The following is a 10968-nucleotide window of genomic DNA, read 5'->3' on the forward strand; positions in this document are numbered from 1 at the left end:
ATGGGTGAACAAATCCTCTATCAAAATTTAGCCAAAATATCTCCTCTGTAAACCTTTCCTCACTACACCGACACTTCCCCAAACCCAACTCCTTGCTCTACGCTCTCACAACAAGTGAATCTTGCTGCCGGTCACGCATTTAAAGCTACGTGATAACCCACTGTACACGTGTCATCTCTCATACGGGAGAAGTCCCAGCTCCCCCTCACTGTCCGGGTGAGGAGCTGCTCAAGGCCTCCCTCAGACCTCTCTCACATGAACAATATGATTAATCAATCAATTGGTAAATATTAATTAATGAGTGTTAATCAGCATTCCCCCATTAATTAGTAAACATTAAAAGTCATTTAAACTTTGTTATTTCCAATTAGCTAGATTTCATTTTTAAAATAATAATGTGTGGGGACCTGTGTGGCTCAGTGGGTTAAGCCTCTGCCTTTGACTCGGGTCATGATCCCAGGATCCTCGGATCGAGCCCCACATCGGGCTCTCTGCTCAGCGGGGAGCCTGCTTCCTCCCTCTCTCTCTGCCAGCCTCTCTGCCTGCTTGTGATCTCTGTCTGTCAAATAAATAAGTAAAATCTTTTTAAAAATAAATAAAAATATAAATAAAAATAATAATGTGTAAATTTTACCAATAACATAATACAAGTGAGTATAAACAGGAAGCAAGGTCTCCCTTTCCCCTTTTAAGTAGGTTCCTGTTTATAGAAATTTACTGTTTTGAGCATTTTGCTCTTCAGATTTGTTTCATTTTTAAATTTTTCCTCCTCAAGTTTGTTTTTATTTTTATTTTTTGTTTGTCTTTTTGGAAGAGAAAGAATGCATGCATGCACATGTAAGGGCAAACACAGGAAGTGGGGAGTAAGGAGAGAGAGCGAGAGAGAGAGAGAGAGGGAGAATCTTAAGCAGGCTCCTCACTCAACACGAAGCCCAACTCGGGACTTGAACTCACAACGCTGAGATCATGACCCGAGCCAAAATCGAGTTGGCGGCTTGACCAACTGAGCCACCCAGGCACCCCTCAAGTTTGTTCTTAAATAGGTGGATATTGTGCAATCACCGGAGTTAGTAGAAAAGAAAAGAAAATTTACAATAGAAGTTTCTAGTAAATGGCAGAGCTGTGGTCTGACTCCAGGCAACTTGGTTCATTCCGAACCAGTGCTAACAACTCTCCGCAAAAGGAATTAAAGGCAGAGAGAAGCACCTTTGCAGAATCCCCTGTGGGATGGACGGGTGGCTAGAGGCTTGTGGGCGGGCAGTCTGAATTTCACCCTGAAAGCCAGGACAAGCCCTGCTTCCTCAGTTTTATGTTGACCTATAGGCATCTCAGCTCTTCAACGGGATTGAAATCTCTCCCACAGGAACTTAAATTTTTCTTCACTGATGACAGGTTGATGCCCTGACGCCATGTACTTACAGATCATTTCTGACATGTTCTGGACACCAGATTAAATAAATCCAGTTAAAACAGAACATGTGGAGTAGTGGTACTCAATGGAAAAGTTCAGATTTTTACTGTGTATTGAATAGGAAAAAAAAAAAATAACCTTAAACCTTTGCCATTCTTTTCACATCAAAGTTCCATATGTTTCTTTCGAAGTCATTTCCGGATTCTACACATATGATGCTCCCTTAGAGGAAGCAAGCAAGAAAGGAAGAGAAGCAAGCCAGGCATTCTCCCTACTAACTCAATGAGAAAGCTTTCTCGGGGCAGTCTCCCCAGAGACAGCTGTGGATCAGCTGTTGAGGGATGCAGAATGAAGTCCGAGACTTTGAGAACCACTGGCAACCGGATAGAGACAATACCGTGCAGCGGTTGTGAACCCTGGTTCCGAATGGCGCTTTCTGGATTCATACCCAAGTTCCACCACTTACTACATATTTTAGACAAGTTATTCATGCCCTCTTTCCTCCTAAATTGAGATTATAATAGTATCTGCCTGCTGGGGCTGTGCTGAGAACGAAATGAGTTGATACAGAGTAGAGAACATTACAAGAGTGCCCCACCGTTGTCGCCGGCATCAGCCATTGCTAACTCTAACCTCTCAACATCATCCCTGAGTAAAGACTAAATGCCCATCCTATTCCCACTAGACCTTTTCAATGAGCATCTTGTCACGGCCTCTACCGCATCCCAGACAACTGTTTCTTTGATGCCAGAATTATGAAATGAAGGATTCAAATACCCAATAATATATTAGTGTTAGACAGAAATCCACCTTTGTCTTCTCTTTGCATAATGTTTTTCTAATTTCTAGCCCAACTGACATCATCCTGCTCTAGGACAACACTACCAGAATGGAGTAAATCCCCTCAAAGAGTCAAGGAAGGTGAAAGTGAATGCAGATCCTCCTGGCTTCCCTTTGTCGGTGTGTGATACCTCCAGCCTCTGACCCAAAGCTAAAAGAATCCTGTTCTGAAAATGGATACAAGTCCTACAGAGAGTTGGCTCCTGCTAAGCAAAAGCTTCTTTAAGAAAGAAAAGACTATGCCATTTTACAATCTTCTCAAGTTACACAACGCTGATTTCTGGAAATGCTTTTGTCATTGAAAGCATGAGGCAAACACCTTTTTAAAGGATTTCAAGCAATCTGGGGAAGCATGATGCCAGCCAACGCTCTCAAAGACCTCATTGTGAGCGCTTATGCTCGGAGGCTGCTAATTGCTGGCCTTCTTCCATCCACCTCCTGCAAACACAACACCATATTTGTCTCTCAGCTGTCACTATTTGTCAGGGGCCTATAAACAGAGAAGATGCTTTCTTAGCAACCACTGTGAGCAAGTAGAACCCTGCCTTCCCCTCCCCCCTCAGAAAACCGAGCCTGAAATGAAGGAAGAAAGCAAAAAGAACCTTCCAAAGTGATTCGTGAAAGTCAGAATGACAAACCGACGTGGAAAGTTTCCAATCTGCTGGTTGCCTTTGGCCTGGGGGAGAAAAAGGAACTATGGAGAAGCTTTCAGAAGCCAGCAGCCAGCAGATTAAAAGGCGACTAGAAATGATCTCACCACCATTTGCAGACGTCTGGTCACACGGCTATCTGCAAGATAACCGAGAATAAGCCAGTTACGTTGCTCGATTTCATTTCCTCAGAGAATGCTGTGGGCCTCATCTTGCTATTTTTAGTCTTCGGGGTCAGACGCCCTGGGAAGCCATCGCCAAGGCAGCCCAAGCATTACATGTTCATCTAGAACAGGTAAAAGTTCGGGAAACCAACATCAACAACAACAACAAAAAAGCAGCTGGAGATCAAAGCATTCTAGAGAGTCTGGAAAGAAGGGGCAGTGGGAAGACAGACTTTTTTAGATGACAGCTGTAGCAGCCTCTGATGGCTGTTTGGGTTCGGACAACTACAGAAAATCGTATGGTTAAAGAAAGCATGAACCTTGACCCTATAAGTGAACGCTGCAGGGTATCTATGGGAGCACTCCTGGCCATTGAAGCTTTCAGGGAAGTTTAAAATGTTTCTGGAGTTAAATCAGTTCACTCTTGCGTGAGAACAGCCAGTTTGGAAAACAGGACTTGTAGGCATGGAAACAGCAGGCATCTTGTTAATGAAACTCATCACAGGGTTTACTGAAGAAAAACTGTGGAAGATCCTCAAGAGGGAAAGACAGATTTGGTCCAGTTGTGGGAGGCCGGACAGTATGAAATCTACACAGAAGATAAGTAGAATAAGCTTCAGTGATTAAGTGGAAAGAATTAAACTTTCGTAAGACCTGATCTTTCAAGGGCTGCTAATCTGCAAGTGGTAGTACTAATTTTGCTGAAAATGTTGCTAAAACTATCTAATTTTGATAAAAATGAAAAGAGTTAAAGTAAAAGACATTCAGAAGAACCTTTCTTCAATTCTATATTCCCATCATGCTATTGAAGACATGTGACAAGAGATTGCTCAGAACTGAGCTCTCACAAATATTGTTTTCATAACTGGGAAACATGAGGGGCGCCTGGGTGGCTCAGTTGGTTAAGCATCCGACTCTTGGTCTGGGTTCTGGTGTGACCTCAGGGTCCTAGGATCGAACCCCACATGGGGCTCAAGCACATAGTCTGCTTGAGATTCTCTCTCTCCTTCTACACCGTCCCCCCAAACTCACACATGCTCTCTCTCTCTCTAAAATAAATAAATAAAATCTTTTAGAAAAACCTGGGAAACGTGAAAGTACTACAACTCAGTATTCGCTGAATGCCAGTTTTCACACCATCTTTTTGATCTTCACAATAACCCTTTAGTAAAATTGTTAATTGCTGTGTGACAGATGAGGAAACTGAAGCCGAGGTTGGTTAGACCCAGAGCCAGGCTTCTGATCTCATGCCAGGACTCATCCGTCCGGTCCCCGTCTCCTCGGTCCTGCGCAGGCTGTGATTTAGGTAAGAATGCTGTGACGCATCCAGGCAAAGCAGCTCCCATCAGTGGTACTGTTGTTCCCCCACCAAAGGCCAAGGCAGGATTAGGCAGAGGTTATAGTGGGTATTTTTCGTGTAAAAATGGGAAACTTTATTGCATACTGTTTTCATATTTTTAAAAAGTTCTTAAAAACACAAATAAAAAAATAAAAGTAAAAAGCTCTTTTCCTTGGTCACAAGTGTTTGTTTTCCGTCTCTTTCCTCTTCCTGTCCTCCTCCTTCTTTTCTCCTCTCTCTCCACTTTTACCCACTCACCTTACCTTAGAGCCCCACACATGCTTAGACACCATCACCAGGTCTGGGGGAGTTCTCGAGAATGGAAGACGCCCCCCCAAAGTAGACACCACGGCAGATGGCACTTCACCCTGCCCATGTCCTCCTACCCACCTGGGACTTCGACCCCTTCCCGCCACTCCAGCTGCTCTATAGGCTGCTAACTGAATAGTAAGGCAGAAAAAAAATGAGTCAAGGCTACTTCCAGCTTCTTATGATCTTGGTCTCTTAGGAGGCCCTGTTAACATGGCTGGAGGAACAGTAGAAAGTGGACAACAGAGAAGAAAGCACACTAGAGGTTAGCGGGTGTGGTGAGGCCCAATTTGGCTACCCAGCCTTTGAAATCTAGAGGTGGAGCTATGGTTTGGACATCAATATGACTACATATAATTGGAACTAACTACTGTGGAAATCACCATACTCCAACCTATTTCCCCCTTTCCCACATTCAGTTTTTAATCACTTTTTTTCCTTCTCTATTCCCAATCGTAATTTAGAGAGTTAAGAAACAAAAAATTCTTCCTGTCAGAAAACCAAAAGTGATGCATTTTGTAAACATCAACTACAGTGGGTTCAAAGGTCCCCTGGTGACTAAAAGAATATGGATTTTCTTTTCTAAGTATCCAATTTAACGTAACATAAGAAAATAAAAGAAAGAGAGAGGTCTCGAAACTTTTGGTCACTAAAAAACAAAAATTCTCTAGGATTATTTGTAATGCACATAACTGTACACATATGCAACTGCTAATTTACATGAAACTACACGTTAAGAAAATGCACATATACTGATGATCCCAAATGTTGAAAGGACGTGGAGGAACCGGAACTTTCATACACTGCTCGTAGGAATGCAAAATGGTACAACCACTGAGAAAAAACCATATGACCGTCTCTTAAAAGGTTAAATATACACCTTCATAGGATCCAATCTAAACCTAGGTATTCACCCAAAAGGAGTGAAAAACGTAAGTTCACACAAAGAATTATACAGAAATGTTTACAGCAGGTGGATTCATCATAACCTAAAACTGTAATAACCCAAATATTCATCAACAGATATGGATAAACAACCTGCGGGATATCATAGGATAGACTACTGCTGAGCATGAAAAATTAAAAGTTAGGGGAGGAATTTGAGTAGACAACTGTCTGGTCACTCCGTCATAGTGTATGTGCTAAAAGACAAATGGCGTTACATGGTAACGGAAAGAGATGTGTCACCAAGAACTATAGGTTTGGGATCCAGGAGTTTTGCATGGGATGTTCTTGACTGAACATGAGCATGAGGGGCCCCCAAGAATAGAAAGTCTATTCAGTGCCCTTGGTGACCCATGAGGAGGCAGAGATGCTGGTGACCAGGAGACCTGAAGGTGCAAAGCCAGGCTTATAGGGTCAGAAGTGCTCACATCTGGCTCCGAGGCTCCTTCTTCCCAGAATTCCTATGGGCCTACCTGATGTGCAAATATACCACCTAAGTACCACTGTCCTTCCAGGAGGAAAACAGAAGCAGATGTGCTCTTGTCACCTGTATCTGGACTGCCTGCAGGCTGAAGAAACCACAAAAGAGCAAACTGGGCAGATTGGTCCTATGGTGCTGAGATTCAGCATCTGAGGGAAAGAGACCCAAACCCACTGCAACATCAACAACACTGGAAAACTTGGAGCCTATCCTGCTCCACGTTCTCCCTAATGCCAGAGGCCTGTTGGCATTTCCATCTGGTTGACTCCTTCCTGCAGCACATTAATGGCCAACAGGGAAGAAGGGTCCCAAGGAGACCCGAACCAGGGAACAGAGCCACAGTCACTTCCCTGCCTAGCATCGCTACTGACTTCCCAGGGAATCTTACCTAAGTGCAAAGTCACATATATCAATTGACTTTTTAATATTGCATACTTGGAGTTTATGACTTTGTTTTTGACTTAATCACAAGTACAGTCTGTGCTCAGCTAGCCAACTAGGGGAGAAAAGGAATGTATGTACTTTCCAGTTTGGAAAGGAATGTGTACTTTGTGCACTTTAGTCTTATTAATCATGTCTGATCAGTTTTAAGCTTTTTGAACCATAAGATGGGTTTAAATCAAGTAAAAAGGAAATTGGATTCCATCAGTCAATACACTACAACACAACCAAAATTAGATGTCATAAGGTTATAGCGTTTCATCACTTGTAAGTAGTATTGTCTGTGGGGGCCTCTTCTGAGAAAATATGTATATAATGCTTCATTTCCTACCAAGAACTTCATTGTCTGGCTTCCCCACAAATTGAAAAATTACATAGTGAGTGAGGAAAAAGAGAAAACTATTGTAATCTTATTAACTAATGTTAAGGAGAAATTTATTATAGAAAAATATTCTTCCATCTAATACTAGTCAGAAAATGAATTGATTTTGAAACCTTCTATTTTTCTTAAGGAAAAAAGTCTGACTTTAGGGTAGCTATAGTTTTTAGGCCATGTAATCATGCTTTTACTCAAATCAAAATTCAGTGCTAATATATTTATCAGGAATAACTAAAAGAAAATGTCTGAAACATGGTTTTTTTTTCTTTTTCACTAGAAATTTTTCACTTCTCAGATCAAAAAAGATAGTTTTTCTCATCTTTCCCTGTCAATGTGCATTAAATAGAGTTTTTTGATCCATTCGAGGAATTACAGCATCTAGCAATGAGGGAGCTAGGAACTGGACAAAGAGCCCAGGAAGCTAGAATAGAGCTCAAGAACTAGAAGATTCAGGTGCCTGTGTGTGTCGGGCAGAATTCTAAGATGGTTCCCAAGATTAAAACCACTGGCATACACACCTTGTATAACCCCTCCCCTTGAATGTGGAGAGACTGTGAGTCTGGTAGGGTAGTCGCTCCTTGATAACATTGTTCTAGAAGACACCACAGTAGAAAAGTGTAATGAGATCCCCTCCGCTGGCCTTGAGCAGAGGACCAAGTTAAGTCATGCCTGGACTTCTGACCTACAGAAACTGTGAAATAATAGATTTGTTTGTCTTAAGCCACTAAGTTTGTGGTCATTGTAATTCAGCAATAAGAAAGTAATACCCTGGATTACCTTCTTGCCCCTCAGGGATAAAAAGGTGGCAATTCCCACCATTCTGGTAATAAATAGCCCACACCTTTTCTTCTCAGCCTTTTGGCTCCTCTTACTCATGGCTCCCTTTTGGTTTCTTCAGGAGTCTCCCGCTTCATGTCTATGTATTGTTTCTATTTACGTTCCCACCAGTAAGTAAATGCCTCTCTCTGTCTCATAGAAGCTGGGCAGAAAAATAGATAGTTGCTTATAAGCAACTTAACTTAGTGAAGTACCATCCAAATGTCATCTTCCCAACAATGCTTTGAGGTGAGTGTCATTATTATTCTTAGTTTTGTAATAAACCAAGGAGTTAGGTGACGTGAGTGGGGAAGCCAGCCTCAAACCCAAGACATCCTGCACTGGGCCTTTTGCTTTTTTTCTCCTCCTCTGCACTGCGGCTAGCTTGAAATAACATGAGGTTCTCCTGAATGCCACACAGGTAGTGAAGCCTCTACCCTGAGAAGCACTGATCATACACATTCGATTCTTTCCTCTTGAGACAAACCAAGGACAAACCATTCTGAAGCCATCACCAACTTCTCTAATTATGCTGCTCTTGTTTCCCCAAGTAAAAACTGAATTGGGAAGGCCTTAGTGCAAACATGCTGGCTTTATGACCTTGGGAAGATTAGTTACATCTATGAGCTTCAGTTTTCAGCCACAAAATGGAGCTATAGCAGTAAGCTGTAGCTTACTCCTAGGGCTGCCAGATTGAAGCTCACAAAATGGCATTTGTGTGGTGAGGGCAGTAGTTATTCACCAAGGGGCAACTCCCATGTCTTATAACTCTACAGCTTGACATCTAAGTAGGGTTCAGACGAATATGTTACTTAATTACCTCACAGACTAATTTGAATGGATGTCCATACCAGTGGAGGAGTTTCCACCAAAAAAAAAGAACTAGCTCTTCCTTCTAATGGGAACTAATTTCTGAAGAATTTAAAAGTATTCAAAGTCTCTGCAGAAGTATACTAGAAATGGATTTACTCAAGACATATGGCAACCCTGCTGTTTGGAGCTCTCTATGGGCCAGATCATCACCAGCAGAGAATTGCCAGAAGGTTCCATATCATATGTTAACTACATGGAATCAATGAGTAGAAAAAAGGTTAAGGCAAGAGCATGGATTCCATATACTCAGGGATACCCTGAGTTAGTATTTACCTTATTGTGTCCTGGCCTCCTCATAAGTAAAATGAGGATATTAATGATGTTTTTGTGGTGTTATGGAGAGTACTAAATGAGTTCATATACATCCACAGTACTTATAACCGTGTGGGGAATGTGATATGCACTCAGTAAATTTTAAAGTCTGCATATTCAACCACAGTTATTGAGTTCCTAGGATGTGCCCAGCACGATGCTAAGCATTGCGAATATGAACGATGAGAATGGAGGAAGGAAAAGATGAATGTTTATTGAGTCTTTATGAACAAATCACTCTGACAGATGTTTTACATACATTATCTTGGTTTTTTTTAACTAGTCACCTTATTAGATAGATATTATTTGCCCTATTTTATAAATGAAGAACATGGGTAAAGAGAAATTAACCATGTTCACAGAGCTAGTAAGTAGTAAAGCAGGGATTTAAAGGCAAGACTAGGGGGTGCCTGGGGAGCTCAGTGGGTTAAGCCTCTGCCTTTGGCTCAGGTCATGATCTCAGGGTTCTGGGATCAAGGCCTGCATCGGGCTCTCTGCTCAGCAGAGATCCTGTTTCCCGCCCCCACCCCCATCCCCCGCTGCCTACTATTGATATTTCTCTCTCTGTCAAATAAATAAATAAAATTTAAAAAAAATAATAAATAAAGCCAAGACTAGGCTCAATCCTGCTTTTGCTATAAATAAGACACAATCCCTGTCCTTAAGGAATGGACAATTTATAGAGGAAATCTGCATGTAAATGAGGAAATATGAGAAGATAAGGGCCAAAGCTGAGTTACATACGAAGTGGAGGTATTTACCTACAGGAGTAACTCCTCAGGGTACAGAAGGGTGTGAAGGATGAATAAGGTTTCTCCAGGAGAATAAGGGCACTCAGGGGTGGAAGAGGATGGGAGGGAGATAGTCATAGATTGAGAAGCACAAAAAAAGTGCGTGAGGTATTACTGGACCAGCAAAGAGAGTGACCAAGAATACTGTCCCATAAAAGGGAACGTAGGTGGGAGTCCAGCCATCTTCTCACACAGTGTGGTGCTCCTCGCAAGGACTCGGACGTCGGCCAGCAGCTCTCGTGGTAAGCACCAAGCTGCTCTGCATCGTGGCCTTTCTTCCAGCAGCCCAAACCTCGGTCGACTACACACCCAAGCTTCGTTCCATCTTTAAAGGGCTTCTGCTTCCCTCCTTGGTGCACATTGCAGTTTTTGTTACTGCACAGACGCTCTTCTCACTGTGTCTGGATTGCTCCGCAAGAGCAACCTAGAGGCCACTCTGTCAGTTTCATCGGCTTCGGATTTTTTTCCATCAGTTCCACCTGCTTAAGAACATACACTTCCCCAAAGTATTTTTTAGCCTTGCCTCCATTCCAGGCAAAATTAATCCTTCTGGGGCGCCTGGGTGGCTCGGTGGGTTGAGCCGCTGCCTTCAGCTCAGGTCATGATCTCAGGGTCCTGGGATCGAGTCCCGCATCGGGCTCTCTGCTCGGCAGGGAGCCTGCTTCCTTCTCTCTCTCTCTGCCTGCCTCTCAGTGTACTTGTCATTTCTCTCTGTCAAATGAATAAATTTTAAAAATCTTAAAAAAAAAAAATTAATCCTTCTGCTCTGTTACCAGGCTACTTTCTACAGACCTCTTTAGAAGCATTATGTTGTACGGCTGTTCACGTGTGTCTTTTCCCTAATGGGAATTCCTTCAGGCATCAGTCTTGTTCATCCCCAATGTCTAGTCCAGTGCCAAACACATAAACATTTGATAAATAAATGAATAAGCAAATGAGGGAATGACAACCCAAAGGCCCTTGCCAGATGTTTAAGAGCTTCCATCAGATGGAGCCATCCAATCTAGTCAACGTTTCCTTCCAACAACCTTAACAAGAACACGTAAGGCCAATCTTTACTCAGTCTTTCCCCTACTTCCCCCTACTACTACAACCGTTATCCAAGCTTCTCATTGCCTCTTCCTTTACCTGCTTTTCTCTACCTACACGGTTTTTCTAATGTTTACCAGCCTCTAAAGCTAAATCCTCTTTTCCAACTAAGATGAAGCATTTCCTTC

This window comes from Mustela nivalis (genome assembly GCF_964662115.1).
Source record: "Mustela nivalis genome assembly, chromosome: 20".
Taxonomy (NCBI): domain Eukaryota; kingdom Metazoa; phylum Chordata; class Mammalia; order Carnivora; family Mustelidae; genus Mustela; species Mustela nivalis.